The sequence below is a fragment of the Phyllobates terribilis genome, unplaced genomic scaffold, assembly GCF_046119375.1.
Source record: "Phyllobates terribilis strain yellow unplaced genomic scaffold, ASM4611937v1 Scaffold_169__1_contigs__length_4117513, whole genome shotgun sequence".
Lineage (NCBI taxonomy): Eukaryota > Metazoa > Chordata > Amphibia > Anura > Dendrobatidae > Phyllobates > Phyllobates terribilis.
Genome location: NW_027362929.1, coordinates 802,470 through 820,716, shown reverse-complemented (window position 1 = coordinate 820,716; position 18,247 = coordinate 802,470). Strand labels below are relative to the sequence as shown.

Here is an 18,247-nt window from a genome sequence, read left to right as displayed (position 1 = left end):
CCAACGGTGTTGAGGCGGGTGGGAACAGCCGGGGGTTGAGGGTACTGTGCTAAAAGAGGTGGAGTTATGCAGATCTAAAACGCGTGGATTGCAGCAGCAAGCCGAAAAGTGCAGGCATGTGAGGGATCTAGAGGTTGACAGCATGTCTTCTTAACGGGAGTCCAGGTGGCCATCTCCACAAATGGACTTTTCAGAATCCTTGGGTGGCACCGTAGTCGGAAACCAATTCTGGTTATCGCTTCTCGGCCTTTTGGCTAAGATCAAGTGTAGTATCTGTTCTTATCAGTTTAATATCTGATACGTCCCCTATCTGGGGACCATATATTAAATGGATTTTTAGAACAGGGAGATGGAAAAAGAGCTTGCTCTGTCCACTCCACGCATTGACCTGGTATTGCAGTATCTCCAGGACCGGTGCACCCCTTCTTTAATGCAGTTTCTAAAATCAGAAAGAATTGAATTCAATGCTTTTTGTTCATTTTGCTTGTTTGTCGGATTTTGGGATGGACTCTTTGGCTTTGCTTTTCTTCTCCTCATTGGATTTTTCATGTTAAAAGTTGCAGAAGCCAGATGACAAGCTCATTTTGGTTCAACTTCAGCAACTGTGCATTGCATTGCCATGTAATGTAATGTAATGCAATGCTATCTATCTAGCTCTCCCTCTATACTTCCTTTTGGATAAACAGACATATTAGGCAAGCATTTTGGAGCTTTCACCTAAATAACTACAGGTGGTGAGATAAGCTGCACAATATAATTGACCTTTCAGTATATTGTTGCACACACACCATCTATTTAGCAAATGCCCTTGTTATCAACAGCAGCCTTTTAAACTCACCTGAGCTAACAGGTATGTGAGCTGGTTACTCTGCTGCGCTTAAAATTTCTTTTTTGGTTTGCTACAATGCCTTTTCTGAAACGTTGTCTCCCTCTGCTGGAACACTGACTTCTTTCATTTAATGCCTGCAGACTATAAAAGAGAAACCAACCCAAAAAGTTTGGTTGATTAGTCTGTGGCATTCTTTTAAACTGTTGCTTATGGCGGTCTCTGTGAGCTTCTCAGTGACATTCAGCCATCCAGGTATCCCGCCTGCAGTAGACGGAATGTGGCAATGGAACGCTGGCTGCGCGTGTCATAATAGGCTCTGAGCCTTTATATACCTGCGCACAGCAGCAGCCACCTTCAGTCTGCTGCTGGACAGCCAGCAGCAGCAGCAGCAGGAGAGGTAATTAATCAGCAACCCTCCTGCTAAGGGTAGACAGCTGCTCGTTCCACCCCCCCCCCCGCCTTAATTGGTTCTCCTCCCTTCCAACGGTGTTGAGGCGGGTGGGAACAGCCGGGGGTTGAGGGTACTGTGCTAAAAGAGGTGGAGTTATGCAGATCTAAAACGCGTGGATTGCAGCAGCAGCAAGCCGAAAAGTGCAGGCATGTGAGGGATCTAGAGGTTGACAGCATGTCTTCTTAACGGGAGTCCAGGTGGCCATCTCCACAAATGGACTTTTCAGAATCCTTGGGTGGCACCGTAGTCGGAAACCAATTCTGGTTATCGCTTCTCGGCCTTTTGGCTAAGATCAAGTGTAGTATCTGTTCTTATCAGTTTAATATCTGATACGTCCCCTATCTGGGGACCATATATTAAATGGATTTTTAGAACAGGGAGATGGAAAAAGAGCTTGCTCTGTCCACTCCACGCATTGACCTGGTATTGCAGTATCTCCAGGAGCGGTGCACCCCTTTTTAATGCAGTTTCTAAAATCAGAAAGAATTGAATTCAATGCTTTTTGTTCATTTTGCTTGTTTGTCGGATTTTGGGATGGACTCTTTGGCTTTGCTTTTCTTCTCCTCATTGGATTTTTCATGTTAAAAGTTGCAGAAGCCAGATGACAAGCTCATTTTGGTTCAACTTCAGCAACTGTGCATTGCATTGCCATGTAATGTAATGTAATGCAATGCTATCTATCTAGCTCTCCCTCTATACTTCCTTTTGGATAAACAGACATATTAGGCAAGCATTTTGGAGCTTTCACCTAAATAACTACAGGTGGTGAGATAAGCTGCACAATATAATTGACCTTTCAGTATATTGTTGCACACACACCATCTATTTAGCAAATGCCCTTGTTATCAACAGCAGCCTTTTAAACTCACCTGAGCTAACAGGTATGTGAGCTGGTTACTCTGCTGCGCTTAAAATTTCTTTTTTGGTTTGCTACAATGCCTTTTCTGAAACGTTGTCTCCCTCTGCTGGAACACTGACTTCTTTCATTTAATGCCTGCAGACTATAAAAGAGAAACCAACCCAAAAAGTTTGGTTGATTAGTCTGTGGCATTCTTTTAAACTGTTGCTTATGGCGGTCTCTGTGAGCTTCTCAGTGACATTCAGCCATCCAGGTATCCCGCCTGCAGTAGACGGAATGTGGCAATGGAACGCTGGCTGCGCGTGTCATAATAGGCTCTGAGCCTTTATATACCTGCGCACAGCAGCAGCCACCTTCAGTCTGCTGCTGGACAGCCAGCAGCAGCAGCAGCAGGAGAGGTAATTAATCAGCAACCCTCCTGCTAAGGGTAGACAGCTGCTCGTTCCACCCCCCCCCCGCCTTAATTGGTTCTCCTCCCTTCCAACGGTGTTGAGGCGGGTGGGAACAGCCGGGGGTTGAGGGTACTGTGCTAAAAGAGGTGGAGTTATGCAGATCTAAAACGCGTGGATTGCAGCAGCAGCAAGCCGAAAAGTGCAGGCATGTGAGGGATCTAGAGGTTGACAGCATGTCTTCTTAACGGGAGTCCAGGTGGCCATCTCCACAAATGGACTTTTCAGAATCCTTGGGTGGCACCGTAGTCGGAAACCAATTCTGGTTATCGCTTCTCGGCCTTTTGGCTAAGATCAAGTGTAGTATCTGTTCTTATCAGTTTAATATCTGATACGTCCCCTATCTGGGGACCATATATTAAATGGATTTTTAGAACAGGGAGATGGAAAAAGAGCTTGCTCTGTCCACTCCACGCATTGACCTGGTATTGCAGTATCTCCAGGACCGGTGCACCCCTTCTTTAATGCAGTTTCTAAAATCAGAAAGAATTGAATTCAATGCTTTTTGTTCATTTTGCTTGTTTGTCGGATTTTGGGATGGACTCTTTGGCTTTGCTTTTCTTCTCCTCATTGGATTTTTCATGTTAAAAGTTGCAGAAGCCAGATGACAAGCTCATTTTGGTTCAACTTCAGCAACTGTGCATTGCATTGCCATGTAATGTAATGTAATGCAATGCTATCTATCTAGCTCTCCCTCTATACTTCCTTTTGGATAAACAGACATATTAGGCAAGCATTTTGGAGCTTTCACCTAAATAACTACAGGTGGTGAGATAAGCTGCACAATATAATTGACCTTTCAGTATATTGTTGCACACACACCATCTATTTAGCAAATGCCCTTGTTATCAACAGCAGCCTTTTAAACTCACCTGAGCTAACAGGTATGTGAGCTGGTTACTCTGCTGCGCTTAAAATTTCTTTTTTGGTTTGCTACAATGCCTTTTCTGAAACGTTGTCTCCCTCTGCTGGAACACTGACTTCTTTCATTTAATGCCTGCAGACTATAAAAGAGAAACCAACCCAAAAAGTTTGGTTGATTAGTCTGTGGCATTCTTTTAAACTGTTGCTTATGGCGGTCTCTGTGAGCTTCTCAGTGACATTCAGCCATCCAGGTATCCCGCCTGCAGTAGACGGAATGTGGCAATGGAACGCTGGCTGCGCGTGTCATAATAGGCTCTGAGCCTTTATATACCTGCGCACAGCAGCAGCCACCTTCAGTCTGCTGCTGGACAGCCAGCAGCAGCAGCAGCAGGAGAGGTAATTAATCAGCAACCCTCCTGCTAAGGGTAGACAGCTGCTCGTTCCACCCCCCCCCGCCTTAATTGGTTCTCCTCCCTTCCAACGGTGTTGAGGCGGGTGGGAACAGCCGGGGGTTGAGGGTACTGTGCTAAAAGAGGTGGAGTTATGCAGATCTAAAACGCGTGGATTGCAGCAGCAGCAAGCCGAAAAGTGCAGGCATGTGAGGGATCTAGAGGTTGACAGCATGTCTTCTTAACGGGAGTCCAGGTGGCCATCTCCACAAATGGACTTTTCAGAATCCTTGGGTGGCACCGTAGTCGGAAACCAATTCTGGTTATCGCTTCTCGGCCTTTTGGCTAAGATCAAGTGTAGTATCTGTTCTTATCAGTTTAATATCTGATACGTCCCCTATCTGGGGACCATATATTAAATGGATTTTTAGAACAGGGAGATGGAAAAAGAGCTTGCTCTGTCCACTCCACGCATTGACCTGGTATTGCAGTATCTCCAGGACCGGTGCACCCCTTCTTTAATGCAGTTTCTAAAATCAGAAAGAATTGAATTCAATGCTTTTTGTTCATTTTGCTTGTTTGTCGGATTTTGGGATGGACTCTTTGGCTTTGCTTTTCTTCTCCTCATTGGATTTTTCATGTTAAAAGTTGCAGAAGCCAGATGACAAGCTCATTTTGGTTCAACTTCAGCAACTGTGCATTGCATTGCCATGTAATGTAATGTAATGCAATGCTATCTATCTAGCTCTCCCTCTATACTTCCTTTTGGATAAACAGACATATTAGGCAAGCATTTTGGAGCTTTCACCTAAATAACTACAGGTGGTGAGATAAGCTGCACAATATAATTGACCTTTCAGTATATTGTTGCACACACACCATCTATTTAGCAAATGCCCTTGTTATCAACAGCAGCCTTTTAAACTCACCTGAGCTAACAGGTATGTGAGCTGGTTACTCTGCTGCGCTTAAAATTTCTTTTTTGGTTTGCTACAATGCCTTTTCTGAAACGTTGTCTCCCTCTGCTGGAACACTGACTTCTTTCATTTAATGCCTGCAGACTATAAAAGAGAAACCAACCCAAAAAGTTTGGTTGATTAGTCTGTGGCATTCTTTTAAACTGTTGCTTATGGCGGTCTCTGTGAGCTTCTCAGTGACATTCAGCCATCCAGGTATCCCGCCTGCAGTAGACGGAATGTGGCAATGGAACGCTGGCTGCGCGTGTCATAATAGGCTCTGAGCCTTTATATACCTGCGCACAGCAGCAGCCACCTTCAGTCTGCTGCTGGACAGCCAGCAGCAGCAGCAGCAGGAGAGGTAATTAATCAGCAACCCTCCTGCTAAGGGTAGACAGCTGCTCGTTCCACCCCCCCCCCGCCTTAATTGGTTCTCCTCCCTTCCAACGGTGTTGAGGCGGGTGGGAACAGCCGGGGGTTGAGGGTACTGTGCTAAAAGAGGTGGAGTTATGCAGATCTAAAACGCGTGGATTGCAGCAGCAGCAAGCCGAAAAGTGCAGGCATGTGAGGGATCTAGAGGTTGACAGCATGTCTTCTTAACGGGAGTCCAGGTGGCCATCTCCACAAATGGACTTTTCAGAATCCTTGGGTGGCACCGTAGTCGGAAACCAATTCTGGTTATCGCTTCTCGGCCTTTTGGCTAAGATCAAGTGTAGTATCTGTTCTTATCAGTTTAATATCTGATACGTCCCCTATCTGGGGACCATATATTAAATGGATTTTTAGAACAGGGAGATGGAAAAAGAGCTTGCTCTGTCCACTCCACGCATTGACCTGGTATTGCAGTATCTCCAGGACCGGTGCACCCCTTCTTTAATGCAGTTTCTAAAATCAGAAAGAATTGAATTCAATGCTTTTTGTTCATTTTCCTTGTTTGTCGGATTTTGGGATGGACTCTTTGGCTTTGCTTTTCTTCTCCTCATTGGATTTTTCATGTTAAAAGTTGCAGAAGCCAGATGACAAGCTCATTTTGGTTCAACTTCAGCAACTGTGCATTGCATTGCCATGTAATGTAATGTAATGCAATGCTATCTATCTAGCTCTCCCTCTATACTTCCTTTTGGATAAACAGACATATTAGGCAAGCATTTTGGAGCTTTCACCTAAATAACTACAGGTGGTGAGATAAGCTGCACAATATAATTGACCTTTCAGTATATTGTTGCACACACACCATCTATTTAGCAAATGCCCTTGTTATCAACAGCAGCCTTTTAACCTCACCTGAGCTAACAGGTATGTGAGCTGGTTACTCTGCTGCGCTTAAAATTTCTTTTTTGGTTTGCTACAATGCCTTTTCTGAAACGTTGTCTCCCTCTGCTGGAACACTGACTTCTTTCATTTAATGCCTGCAGACTATAAAAGAGAAACCAACCCAAAAAGTTTGGTTGATTAGTCTGTGGCATTCTTTTAAACTGTTGCTTATGGCGGTCTCTGTGAGCTTCTCAGTGACATTCAGCCATCCAGGTATCCCGCCTGCAGTAGACGGAATGTGGCAATGGAACGCTGGCTGCGCGTGTCATAATAGGCTCTGAGCCTTTATATACCTGCGCACAGCAGCAGCCACCTTCAGTCTGCTGCTGGACAGCCAGCAGCAGCAGCAGCAGGAGAGGTAATTAATCAGCAACCCTCCTGCTAAGGGTAGACAGCTGCTCGTTCCACCCCCCCCCCCGCCTTAATTGGTTCTCCTCCCTTCCAACGGTGTTGAGGCGGGTGGGAACAGCCGGGGGTTGAGGGTACTGTGCTAAAAGAGGTGGAGTTATGCAGATCTAAAACGCGTGGATTGCAGCAGCAGCAAGCCGAAAAGTGCAGGCATGTGAGGGATCTAGAGGTTGACAGCATGTCTTCTTAACGGGAGTCCAGGTGGCCATCTCCACAAATGGACTTTTCAGAATCCTTGGGTGGCACCGTAGTCGGAAACCAATTCTGGTTATCGCTTCTCGGCCTTTTGGCTAAGATCAAGTGTAGTATCTGTTCTTATGAGTTTAATATCTGATACGTCCCCTATCTGGGGACCATATATTAAATGGATTTTTAGAACAGGGAGATGGAAAAAGAGCTTGCTCTGTCCACTCCACGCATTGACCTGGTATTGCAGTATCTCCAGGACCGGTGCACCCCTTCTTTAATGCAGTTTCTAAAATCAGAAAGAATTGAATTCAATGCTTTTTGTTCATTTTGCTTGTTTGTCGGATTTTGGGATGGACTCTTTGGCTTTGCTTTTCTTCTCCTCATTGGATTTTTCATGTTAAAAGTTGCAGAAGCCAGATGACAAGCTCATTTTGGTTCAACTTCAGCAACTGTGCATTGCATTGCCATGTAATGTAATGTAATGCAATGCTATCTATCTAGCTCTCCCTCTATACTTCCTTTTGGATAAACAGACATATTAGGCAAGCATTTTGGAGCTTTCACCTAAATAACTACAGGTGGTGAGATAAGCTGCACAATATAATTGACCTTTCAGTATATTGTTGCACACACACCATCTATTTAGCAAATGCCCTTGTTATCAACAGCAGCCTTTTAACCTCACCTGAGCTAACAGGTATGTGAGCTGGTTACTCTGCTGCGCTTAAAATTTCTTTTTTGGTTTGCTACAATGCCTTTTCTGAAACGTTGTCTCCCTCTGCTGGAACACTGACTTCTTTCATTTAATGCCTGCAGACTATAAAAGAGAAACCAACCCAAAAAGTTTGGTTGATTAGTCTGTGGCATTCTTTTAAACTGTTGCTTATGGCGGTCTCTGTGAGCTTCTCAGTGACATTCAGCCATCCAGGTATCCCGCCTGCAGTAGACGGAATGTGGCAATGGAACGCTGGCTGCGCGTGTCATAATAGGCTCTGAGCCTTTATATACCTGCGCACAGCAGCAGCCACCTTCAGTCTGCTGCTGGACAGCCAGCAGCAGCAGCAGCAGGAGAGGTAATTAATCAGCAACCCTCCTGCTAAGGGTAGACAGCTGCTCGTTCCACCCCCCCCCCGCCTTAATTGGTTCTCCTCCCTTCCAACGGTGTTGAGGCGGGTGGGAACAGCCGGGGGTTGAGGGTACTGTGCTAAAAGAGGTGGAGTTATGCAGATCTAAAACGCGTGGATTGCAGCAGCAGCAAGCCGAAAAGTGCAGGCATGTGAGGGATCTAGAGGTTGACAGCATGTCTTCTTAACGGGAGTCCAGGTGGCCATCTACACAAATGGACTTTTCAGAATCCTTGGGTGGCACCGTAGTCGGAAACCAATTCTGGTTATCGCTTCTCGGCCTTTTGGCTAAGATCAAGTGTAGTATCTGTTCTTATCAGTTTAATATCTGATACGTCCCCTATCTGGGGACCATATATTAAATGGATTTTTAGAACAGGGAGATGGAAAAAGAGCTTGCTCTGTCCACTCCACGCATTGACCTGGTATTGCAGTATCTCCAGGACCGGTGCACCCCTTCTTTAATGCAGTTTCTAAAATCAGAAAGAATTGAATTCAATGCTTTTTGTTCATTTTCCTTGTTTGTCGGATTTTGGGATGGACTCTTTGGCTTTGCTTTTCTTCTCCTCATTGGATTTTTCATGTTAAAAGTTGCAGAAGCCAGATGACAAGCTCATTTTGGTTCAACTTCAGCAACTGTGCATTGCATTGCCATGTAATGTAATGTAATGCAATGCTATCTATCTAGCTCTCCCTCTATACTTCCTTTTGGATAAACAGACATATTAGGCAAGCATTTTGGAGCTTTCACCTAAATAACTACAGGTGGTGAGATAAGCTGCACAATATAATTGACCTTTCAGTATATTGTTGCACACACACCATCTATTTAGCAAATGCCCTTGTTATCAACAGCAGCCTTTTAACCTCACCTGAGCTAAGAGGTATGTGAGCTGGTTACTCTGCTGCGCTTAAAATTTCTTTTTTGGTTTGCTACAATGCCTTTTCTGAAACGTTGTCTCCCTCTGCTGGAACACTGACTTCTTTCATTTAATGCCTGCAGACTATAAAAGAGAAACCAACCCAAAAAGTTTGGTTGATTAGTCTGTGGCATTCTTTTAAACTGTTGCTTATGGCGGTCTCTGTGAGCTTCTCAGTGACATTCAGCCATCCAGGTATCCCGCCTGCAGTAGACGGAATGTGGCAATGGAACGCTGGCTGCGCGTGTCATAATAGGCTCTGAGCCTTTATATACCTGCGCACAGCAGCAGCCACCTTCAGTCTGCTGCTGGACAGCCAGCAGCAGCAGCAGCAGGAGAGGTAATTAATCAGCAACCCTCCTGCTAAGGGTAGACAGCTGCTCGTTCCACCCCCCCCCCCGCCTTAATTGGTTCTCCTCCCTTCCAACGGTGTTGAGGCGGGTGGGAACAGCCGGGGGTTGAGGGTACTGTGCTAAAAGAGGTGGAGTTATGCAGATCTAAAACGCGTGGATTGCAGCAGCAGCAAGCCGAAAAGTGCAGGCATGTGAGGGATCTAGAGGTTGACAGCATGTCTTCTTAACGGGAGTCCAGGTGGCCATCTCCACAAATGGACTTTTCAGAATCCTTGGGTGGCACCGTAGTCGGAAACCAATTCTGGTTATCGCTTCTCGGCCTTTTGGCTAAGATCAAGTGTAGTATCTGTTCTTATGAGTTTAATATCTGATACGTCCCCTATCTGGGGACCATATATTAAATGGATTTTTAGAACAGGGAGATGGAAAAAGAGCTTGCTCTGTCCACTCCACGCATTGACCTGGTATTGCAGTATCTCCAGGACCGGTGCACCCCTTCTTTAATGCAGTTTCTAAAATCAGAAAGAATTGAATTCAATGCTTTTTGTTCATTTTGCTTGTTTGTCGGATTTTGGGATGGACTCTTTGGCTTTGCTTTTCTTCTCCTCATTGGATTTTTCATGTTAAAAGTTGCAGAAGCCAGATGACAAGCTCATTTTGGTTCAACTTCAGCAACTGTGCATTGCATTGCCATGTAATGTAATGTAATGCAATGCTATCTATCTAGCTCTCCCTCTATACTTCCTTTTGGATAAACAGACATATTAGGCAAGCATTTTGGAGCTTTCACCTAAATAACTACAGGTGGTGAGATAAGCTGCACAATATAATTGACCTTTCAGTATATTGTTGCACACACACCATCTATTTAGCAAATGCCCTTGTTATCAACAGCAGCCTTTTAAACTCACCTGAGCTAACAGGTATGTGAGCTGGTTACTCTGCTGCGCTTAAAATTTCTTTTTTGGTTTGCTACAATGCCTTTTCTGAAACGTTGTCTCCCTCTGCTGGAACACTGACTTCTTTCATTTAATGCCTGCAGACTATAAAAGAGAAACCAACCCAAAAAGTTTGGTTGATTAGTCTGTGGCATTCTTTTAAACTGTTGCTTATGGCGGTCTCTGTGAGCTTCTCAGTGACATTCAGCCATCCAGGTATCCCGCCTGCAGTAGACGGAATGTGGCAATGGAACGCTGGCTGCGCGTGTCATAATAGGCTCTGAGCCTTTATATACCTGCGCACAGCAGCAGCCACCTTCAGTCTGCTGCTGGACAGCCAGCAGCAGCAGCAGCAGGAGAGGTAATTAATCAGCAACCCTCCTGCTAAGGGTAGACAGCTGCTCGTTCCACCCCCCCCCCGCCTTAATTGGTTCTCCTCCCTTCCAACGGTGTTGAGGCGGATGGGAACAGCCGCGGGTTGAGGGTACTGTGCTAAAAGAGGTGGAGTTATGCAGATCTAAAACGCGTGGATTGCAGCAGCAGCAAGCCGAAAAGTGCAGGCATGTGAGGGATCTAGAGGTTGACAGCATGTCTTCTTAACGGGAGTCCAGGTGGCCATCTCCACAAATGGACTTTTCAGAATCCTTGGGTGGCACCGTAGTCGGAAACCAATTCTGGTTATCGCTTCTCGGCCTTTTGGCTAAGATCAAGTGTAGTATCTGTTCTTATCAGTTTAATATCTGATACGTCCCCTATCTGGGGACCATATATTAAATGGATTTTTAGAACAGGGAGATGGAAAAAGAGCTTGCTCTGTCCACTCCACGCATTGACCTGGTATTGCAGTATCTCCAGGACCGGTGCACCCCTTCTTTAATGCAGTTTCTAAAATCAGAAAGAATTGAATTCAATGCTTTTTGTTCATTTTGCTTGTTTGTCGGATTTTGGGATGGACTCTTTGGCTTTGCTTTTCTTCTCCTCATTGGATTTTTCATGTTAAAAGTTGCAGAAGCCAGATGACAAGCTCATTTTGGTTCAACTTCAGCAACTGTGCATTGCATTGCCATGTAATGTAATGTAATGCAATGCTATCTATCTAGCTCTCCCTCTATACTTCCTTTTGGATAAACAGACATATTAGGCAAGCATTTTGGAGCTTTCACCTAAATAACTACAGGTGGTGAGATAAGCTGCACAATATAATTGACCTTTCAGTATATTGTTGCACACACACCATCTATTTAGCAAATGCCCTTGTTATCAACAGCAGCCTTTTAAACTCACCTGAGCTAACAGGTATGTGAGCTGGTTACTCTGCTGCGCTTAAAATTTCTTTTTTGGTTTGCTACAATGCCTTTTCTGAAACGTTGTCTCCCTCTGCTGGAACACTGACTTCTTTCATTTAATGCCTGCAGACTATAAAAGAGAAACCAACCCAAAAAGTTTGGTTGATTAGTCTGTGGCATTCTTTTAAACTGTTGCTTATGGCGGTCTCTGTGAGCTTCTCAGTGACATTCAGCCATCCAGGTATCCCGCCTGCAGTAGACGGAATGTGGCAATGGAACGCTGGCTGCGCGTGTCATAATAGGCTCTGAGCCTTTATATACCTGCGCACAGCAGCAGCCACCTTCAGTCTGCTGCTGGACAGCCAGCAGCAGCAGCAGCAGGAGAGGTAATTAATCAGCAACCCTCCTGCTAAGGGTAGACAGCTGCTCGTTCCACCCCCCCCCCGCCTTAATTGGTTCTCCTCCCTTCCAACGGTGTTGAGGCGGGTGGGAACAGCCGGGGGTTGAGGGTACTGTGCTAAAAGAGGTGGAGTTATGCAGATCTAAAACGCGTGGATTGCAGCAGCAGCAAGCCGAAAAGTGCAGGCATGTGAGGGATCTAGAGGTTGACAGCATGTCTTCTTAACGGGAGTCCAGGTGGCCATCTCCACAAATGGACTTTTCAGAATCCTTGGGTGGCACCGTAGTCGGAAACCAATTCTGGTTATCGCTTCTCGGCCTTTTGGCTAAGATCAAGTGTAGTATCTGTTCTTATCAGTTTAATATCTGATACGTCCCCTATCTGGGGACCATATATTAAATGGATTTTTAGAACAGGGAGATGGAAAAAGAGCTTGCTCTGTCCACTCCACGCATTGACCTGGTATTGCAGTATCTCCAGGACCGGTGCACCCCTTCTTTAATGCAGTTTCTAAAATCAGAAAGAATTGAATTCAATGCTTTTTGTTCATTTTGCTTGTTTGTCGGATTTTGGGATGGACTCTTTGGCTTTGCTTTTCTTCTCCTCATTGGATTTTTCATGTTAAAAGTTGCAGAAGCCAGATGACAAGCTCATTTTGGTTCAACTTCAGCAACTGTGCATTGCATTGCCATGTAATGTAATGTAATGCAATGCTATCTATCTAGCTCTCCCTCTATACTTCCTTTTGGATAAACAGACATATTAGGCAAGCATTTTGGAGCTTTCACCTAAATAACTACAGGTGGTGAGATAAGCTGCACAATATAATTGACCTTTCAGTATATTGTTGCACACACACCATCTATTTAGCAAATGCCCTTGTTATCAACAGCAGCCTTTTAAACTCACCTGAGCTAACAGGTATGTGAGCTGGTTACTCTGCTGCGCTTAAAATTTCTTTTTTGGTTTGCTACAATGCCTTTTCTGAAACGTTGTCTCCCTCTTCTGGAACACTGACTTCTTTCATTTAATGCCTGCAGACTATAAAAGAGAAACCAACCCAAAAAGTTTGGTTGATTAGTCTGTGGCATTCTTTTAAACTGTTGCTTATGGCGGTCTCTGTGAGCTTCTCAGTGACATTCAGCCATCCAGGTATCCCGCCTGCAGTAGACGGAATGTGGCAATGGAACGCTGGCTGCGCGTGTCATAAAAGGCTCTGAGCCTTTATATACCTGCGCACAGCAGCAGCCACCTTCAGTCTGCTGCTGGACAGCCAGCAGCAGCAGCAGCAGGAGAGGTAATTAATCAGCAACCCTCCTGCTAAGGGTAGACAGCTGCTCGTTCCACCCCCCCCCGCCTTAATTGGTTCTCCTCCCTTCCAACGGTGTTGAGGCGGGTGGGAACAGCCGGGGGTTGAGGGTACTGTGCTAAAAGAGGTGGAGTTATGCAGATCTAAAACGCGTGGATTGCAGCAGCAGCAAGCCGAAAAGTGCAGGCATGTGAGGGATCTAGAGGTTGACAGCATGTCTTCTTAACGGGAGTCCAGGTGGCCATCTCCACAAATGGACTTTTCAGAATCCTTGGGTGGCACCGTAGTCGGAAACCAATTCTGGTTATCGCTTCTCGGCCTTTTGGCTAAGATCAAGTGTAGTATCTGTTCTTATCAGTTTAATATCTGATACGTCCCCTATCTGGGGACCATATATTAAATGGATTTTTAGAACAGGGAGATGGAAAAAGAGCTTGCTCTGTCCACTCCACGCATTGACCTGGTATTGCAGTATCTCCAGGACCGGTGCACCCCTTCTTTAATGCAGTTTCTAAAATCAGAAAGAATTGAATTCAATGCTTTTTGTTCATTTTGCTTGTTTGTCGGATTTTGGGATGGACTCTTTGGCTTTGCTTTTCTTCTCCTCATTGGATTTTTCATGTTAAAAGTTGCAGAAGCCAGATGACAAGCTCATTTTGGTTCAACTTCAGCAACTGTGCATTGCATTGCCATGTAATGTAATGTAATGCAATGCTATCTATCTAGCTCTCCCTCTATACTTCCTTTTGGATAAACAGACATATTAGGCAAGCATTTTGGAGCTTTCACCTAAATAACTACAGGTGGTGAGATAAGCTGCACAATATAATTGACCTTTCAGTATATTGTTGCACACACACCATCTATTTAGCAAATGCCCTTGTTATCAACAGCAGCCTTTTAAACTCACCTGAGCTAACAGGTATGTGAGCTGGTTACTCTGCTGCGCTTAAAATTTCTTTTTTGGTTTGCTACAATGCCTTTTCTGAAACGTTGTCTCCCTCTGCTGGAACACTGACTTCTTTCATTTAATGCCTGCAGACTATAAAAGAGAAACCAACCCAAATAGTTTGGTTGATTAGTCTGTGGCATTCTTTTAAACTGTTGCTTATGGCGGTCTCTGTGAGCTTCTCAGTGACATTCAGCCATCCAGGTATCCCGCCTGCAGTAGACGGAACGTGGCAATGGAACGCTGGCTGCGCGTGTCATAATAGGCTCTGAGCTTTTATATACCTGCGCACAGCAGCAGCCACCTTCAGTCTGCTGCTGGACAGCCAGCAGCAGCAGCAGCAGGAGAGGTAATTAATCAGCAACCCTCCTGCTAAGGGTAGACAGCTGCTCGTTCCACCCCCCCCCCGCCTTAATTGGTTCTCCTCCCTTCCAACGGTGTTGAGGCGGGTGGGAACAGCCGGGGGTTGAGGGTACTGTGCTAAAAGAGGTGGAGTTATGCAGATCTAAAACGCGTGGATTGCAGCAGCAGCAAGCCGAAAAGTGCAGGCATGTGAGGGATCTAGAGGTTGACAGCATGTCTTCTTAACGGGAGTCCAGGTGGCCATCTCCACAAATGGACTTTTCAGAATCCTTGGGTGGCACCGTAGTCGGAAACCAATTCTGGTTATCGCTTCTCGGCCTTTTGGCTAAGATCAAGTGTAGTATCTGTTCTTATCAGTTTAATATCTGATACGTCCCCTATCTGGGGACCATATATTAAATGGATTTTTAGAACAGGGAGATGGAAAAAGAGCTTGCTCTGTCCACTCCACGCATTGACCTGGTATTGAAGTATCTCCAGGACCGGTGCACCCCTTCTTTAATGCAGTTTCTAAAATCAGAAAGAATTGAATTCAATGCTTTTTGTTCATTTTGCTTGTTTGTCGGATTTTGGGATGGACTCTTTGGCTTTGCTTTTCTTCTCCTCATTGGATTTTTCATGTTAAAAGTTGCAGAAGCCAGATGACAAGCTCATTTTGGTTCAACTTCAGCAACTGTGCATTGCATTGCCATGTAATGTAATGTAATGCAATGCTATCTATCTAGCTCTCCCTCTATACTTCCTTTTGGATAAACAGACATATTAGGCAAGCATTTTGGAGCTTTCACCTAAATAACTACAGGTGGTGAGATAAGCTGCACAATATAATTGACCTTTCAGTATATTGTTGCACACACACCATCTATTTAGCAAATGCCCTTGTTATCAACAGCAGCCTTTTAAACTCACCTGAGCTAACAGGTATGTGAGCTGGTTACTCTGCTGCGCTTAAAATTTCTTTTTTGGTTTGCTACAATGCCTTTTCTGAAACGTTGTCTCCCTCTGCTGGAACACTGACTTCTTTCATTTAATGCCTGCAGACTATAAAAGAGAAACCAACCCAAAAAGTTTGGTTGATTAGTCTGTGGCATTCTTTTAAACTGTTGCTTATGGCGGTCTCTGTGAGCTTCTCAGTGACATTCAGCCATCCAGGTATCCCGCCTGCAGTAGACGGAATGTGGCAATGGAACGCTGGCTGCGCGTGTCATAATAGGCTCTGAGCCTTTATATACCTGCGCACAGCAGCAGCCACCTTCAGTCTGCTGCTGGACAGCCAGCAGCAGCAGCAGCAGGAGAGGTAATTAATCAGCAACCCTCCTGCTAAGGGTAGACAGCTGCTCGTTCCACCCCCCCCCCGCCTTAATTGGTTCTCCTCCCTTCCAACGGTGTTGAGGCGGGTGGGAACAGCCGGGGGTTGAGGGTACTGTGCTAAAAGAGGTGGAGTTATGCAGATCTAAAACGCGTGGATTGCAGCAGCAGCAAGCCGAAAAGTGCAGGCATGTGAGGGATCTAGAGGTTGACAGCATGTCTTCTTAACGGGAGTCCAGGTGGCCATCTCCACAAATGGACTTTTCAGAATCCTTGGGTGGCACCGTAGTCGGAAACCAATTCTGGTTATCGCTTCTCGGCCTTTTGGCTAAGATCAAGTGTAGTATCTGTTCTTATCAGTTTAATATCTGATACGTCCCCTATCTGGGGACCATATATTAAATGGATTTTTAGAACAGGGAGATGGAAAAAGAGCTTGCTCTGTCCACTCCACGGATTGACCTGGTATTGCAGTATCTCCAGGACCGGTGCACCCCTTCTTTAATGCAGTTTCTAAAATCAGAAAGAATTGAATTCAATGCTTTTTGTTCATTTTGCTTGTTTGTCGGATTTTGGGATGGACTCTTTGGCTTTGCTTTTCTTCTCCTCATTGGATTTTTCATGTTAAAAGTTGCAGAAGCCAGATGACAAGCTCATTTTGGTTCAACTTCAGCAACTGTGCATTGCATTGCCATGTAATGTAATGTAATGCAATGCTATCTATCTAGCTCTCCCTCTATACTTCCTTTTGGATAAACAGACATATTAGGCAAGCATTTTGAAGCTTTCACCTAAATAACTACAGGTGGTGAGATAAGCTGCACAATATAATTGACCTTTCAGTATATTGTTGCACACACACCATCTATTTAGCAAATGCCCTTGTTATCAACAGCAGCCTTTTAAACTCACCTGAGCTAACAGGTATGTGAGCTGGTTACTCTGCTGCGCTTAAAATTTCTTTTTTGGTTTGCTACAATGCCTTTTCTGAAACGTTGTCTCCCTCTGCTGGAACACTGACTTCTTTCATTTAATGCCTGCAGACTATAAAAGAGAAACCAACCCAAAAAGTTTGGTTGATTAGTCTGTGGCATTCTTTTAAACTGTTGCTTATGGCGGTCTCTGTGAGCTTCTCAGTGACATTCAGCCATCCAGGTATCCCGCCTGCAGTAGACGGAATGTGGCAATGGAACGCTGGCTGCGCGTGTCATAATAGGCTCTGAGCCTTTATATACCTGCGCACAGCAGCAGCCACCTTCAGTCTGCTGCTGGACAGCCAGCAGCAGCAGCAGCAGGAGAGGTAATTAATCAGCAACCCTCCTGCTAAGGGTAGACAGCTGCTCGTTCCACCCCCCCCCGCCTTAATTGGTTCTCCTCCCTTCCAACGGTGTTGAGGCGGGTGGGAACAGCCGGGGGTTGAGGGTACTGTGCTAAAAGAGGTGGAGTTATGCAGATCTAAAACGCGTGGATTGCAGCAGCAGCAAGCCGAAAAGTGCAGGCATGTGAGGGATCTAGAGGTTGACAGCATGTCTTCTTAACGGGAGTCCAGGTGGCCATCTCCACAAATGGACTTTTCAGAATCCTTGGGTGGCACCGTAGTCGGAAACCAATTCTGGTTATCGCTTCTCGGCCTTTTGGCTAAGATCAAGTGTAGTATCTGTTCTTATCAGTTTAATATCTGATACGTCCCCTATCTGGGGACCATATATTAAATGGATTTTTAGAACAGGGAGATGGAAAAAGAGCTTGCTCTGTCCACTCCACGCATTGACCTGGTATTGCAGTATCTCCAGGACCGGTGCACCCCTTCTTTAATGCAGTTTCTAAAATCAGAAAGAATTGAATTCAATGCTTTTTGTTCATTTTGCTTGTTTGTCGGATTTTGGGATGGACTCTTTGGCTTTGCTTTTCTTCTCCTCATTGGATTTTTCATGTTAAAAGTTGCAGAAGCCAGATGACAAGCTCATTTTGGTTCAACTTCAGCAACTGTGCATTGCATTGCCATGTAATGTAATGTAATGCAATGCTATCTATCTAGCTCTCACTCTATACTTCCTTTTGGATAAACAGACATATTAGGCAAGCATTTTGAAGCTTTCACCTAAATAACTACAGGTGGTGAGATAAGCTGCACAATATAATTGACCTTTCAGTATATTGTTGCACACACACCATCTATTTAGCAAATGTCCTTGTTATCAACAGCAGCCTTTTAAACTCACCTGAGCTAACAGGTATGTGAGCTGGTTACTCTGCTGCGCTTAAAATTTCTTTTTTGGTTTGCTACAATGCCTTTTCTGAAACGTTGTCTCCCTCTGCTGGAACACTGACTTCTTTCATTTAATGCCTGCAGACTATAAAAGAGAAACCAACCCAAAAAGTTTGGTTGATTAGTCTGTGGCATTCTTTTAAACTGTTGCTTATGGCGGTCTCTGTGAGCTTCTCAGTGACATTCAGCCATCCAGGTATCCCGCCTGCAGTAGACGGAATGTGGCAATGGAACGCTGGCTGCGCGTGTCATAATAGGCTCTGAGCCTTTATATACCTGCGCACAGCAGCAGCCACCTTCAGTCTGCTGCTGGACAGCCA

The 18,247-nt window shown here is 45.1% G+C and overlaps 14 non-coding genes across 14 annotated transcripts; all 14 read left to right on the top strand.

The window, feature by feature from the left end:
• The first annotated feature begins 234 nt into the window (after positions 1-234).
• On the top strand, positions 235-425 carry LOC141211071 (U2 spliceosomal RNA). The gene has a single exon (XR_012281058.1). It is a non-coding gene; the product is annotated as a U2 spliceosomal RNA (small nuclear RNA).
• A 1,121-nt stretch (positions 426-1,546) lies between these two features.
• Positions 1,547-1,737, top strand: LOC141208247 (U2 spliceosomal RNA). Its single transcript, XR_012278481.1, has one exon. It is a non-coding gene; the product is annotated as a U2 spliceosomal RNA (small nuclear RNA).
• A 1,119-nt stretch (positions 1,738-2,856) lies between these two features.
• Positions 2,857-3,047, top strand: LOC141211070 (U2 spliceosomal RNA). The gene has a single exon (XR_012281057.1). It is a non-coding gene; the product is annotated as a U2 spliceosomal RNA (small nuclear RNA).
• Positions 3,048-4,166: 1,119 nt separating this feature from the next.
• On the top strand, positions 4,167-4,357 carry LOC141211069 (U2 spliceosomal RNA). Its single transcript, XR_012281056.1, has one exon. It is a non-coding gene; the product is annotated as a U2 spliceosomal RNA (small nuclear RNA).
• A 1,120-nt stretch (positions 4,358-5,477) lies between these two features.
• On the top strand, positions 5,478-5,668 carry LOC141211067 (U2 spliceosomal RNA). The gene has a single exon (XR_012281054.1). It is a non-coding gene; the product is annotated as a U2 spliceosomal RNA (small nuclear RNA).
• Positions 5,669-6,789: 1,121 nt separating this feature from the next.
• Positions 6,790-6,980, top strand: LOC141210425 (U2 spliceosomal RNA). Its single transcript, XR_012280593.1, has one exon. It is a non-coding gene; the product is annotated as a U2 spliceosomal RNA (small nuclear RNA).
• A 1,120-nt stretch (positions 6,981-8,100) lies between these two features.
• On the top strand, positions 8,101-8,291 carry LOC141211066 (U2 spliceosomal RNA). The gene has a single exon (XR_012281053.1). It is a non-coding gene; the product is annotated as a U2 spliceosomal RNA (small nuclear RNA).
• A 1,121-nt stretch (positions 8,292-9,412) lies between these two features.
• Positions 9,413-9,603, top strand: LOC141210424 (U2 spliceosomal RNA). Its single transcript, XR_012280592.1, has one exon. It is a non-coding gene; the product is annotated as a U2 spliceosomal RNA (small nuclear RNA).
• Positions 9,604-10,723: 1,120 nt separating this feature from the next.
• LOC141211065 (U2 spliceosomal RNA) lies at positions 10,724-10,914 on the top strand. The gene has a single exon (XR_012281052.1). It is a non-coding gene; the product is annotated as a U2 spliceosomal RNA (small nuclear RNA).
• Positions 10,915-12,034: 1,120 nt separating this feature from the next.
• Positions 12,035-12,225, top strand: LOC141211064 (U2 spliceosomal RNA). Its single transcript, XR_012281051.1, has one exon. It is a non-coding gene; the product is annotated as a U2 spliceosomal RNA (small nuclear RNA).
• A 1,119-nt stretch (positions 12,226-13,344) lies between these two features.
• LOC141211063 (U2 spliceosomal RNA) lies at positions 13,345-13,535 on the top strand. Its single transcript, XR_012281050.1, has one exon. It is a non-coding gene; the product is annotated as a U2 spliceosomal RNA (small nuclear RNA).
• Positions 13,536-14,655: 1,120 nt separating this feature from the next.
• On the top strand, positions 14,656-14,846 carry LOC141210175 (U2 spliceosomal RNA). The gene has a single exon (XR_012280351.1). It is a non-coding gene; the product is annotated as a U2 spliceosomal RNA (small nuclear RNA).
• Positions 14,847-15,966: 1,120 nt separating this feature from the next.
• LOC141210358 (U2 spliceosomal RNA) lies at positions 15,967-16,157 on the top strand. Its single transcript, XR_012280530.1, has one exon. It is a non-coding gene; the product is annotated as a U2 spliceosomal RNA (small nuclear RNA).
• A 1,119-nt stretch (positions 16,158-17,276) lies between these two features.
• On the top strand, positions 17,277-17,467 carry LOC141211062 (U2 spliceosomal RNA). The gene has a single exon (XR_012281049.1). It is a non-coding gene; the product is annotated as a U2 spliceosomal RNA (small nuclear RNA).
• The last annotated feature ends 780 nt before the right edge of the window (positions 17,468-18,247 follow it).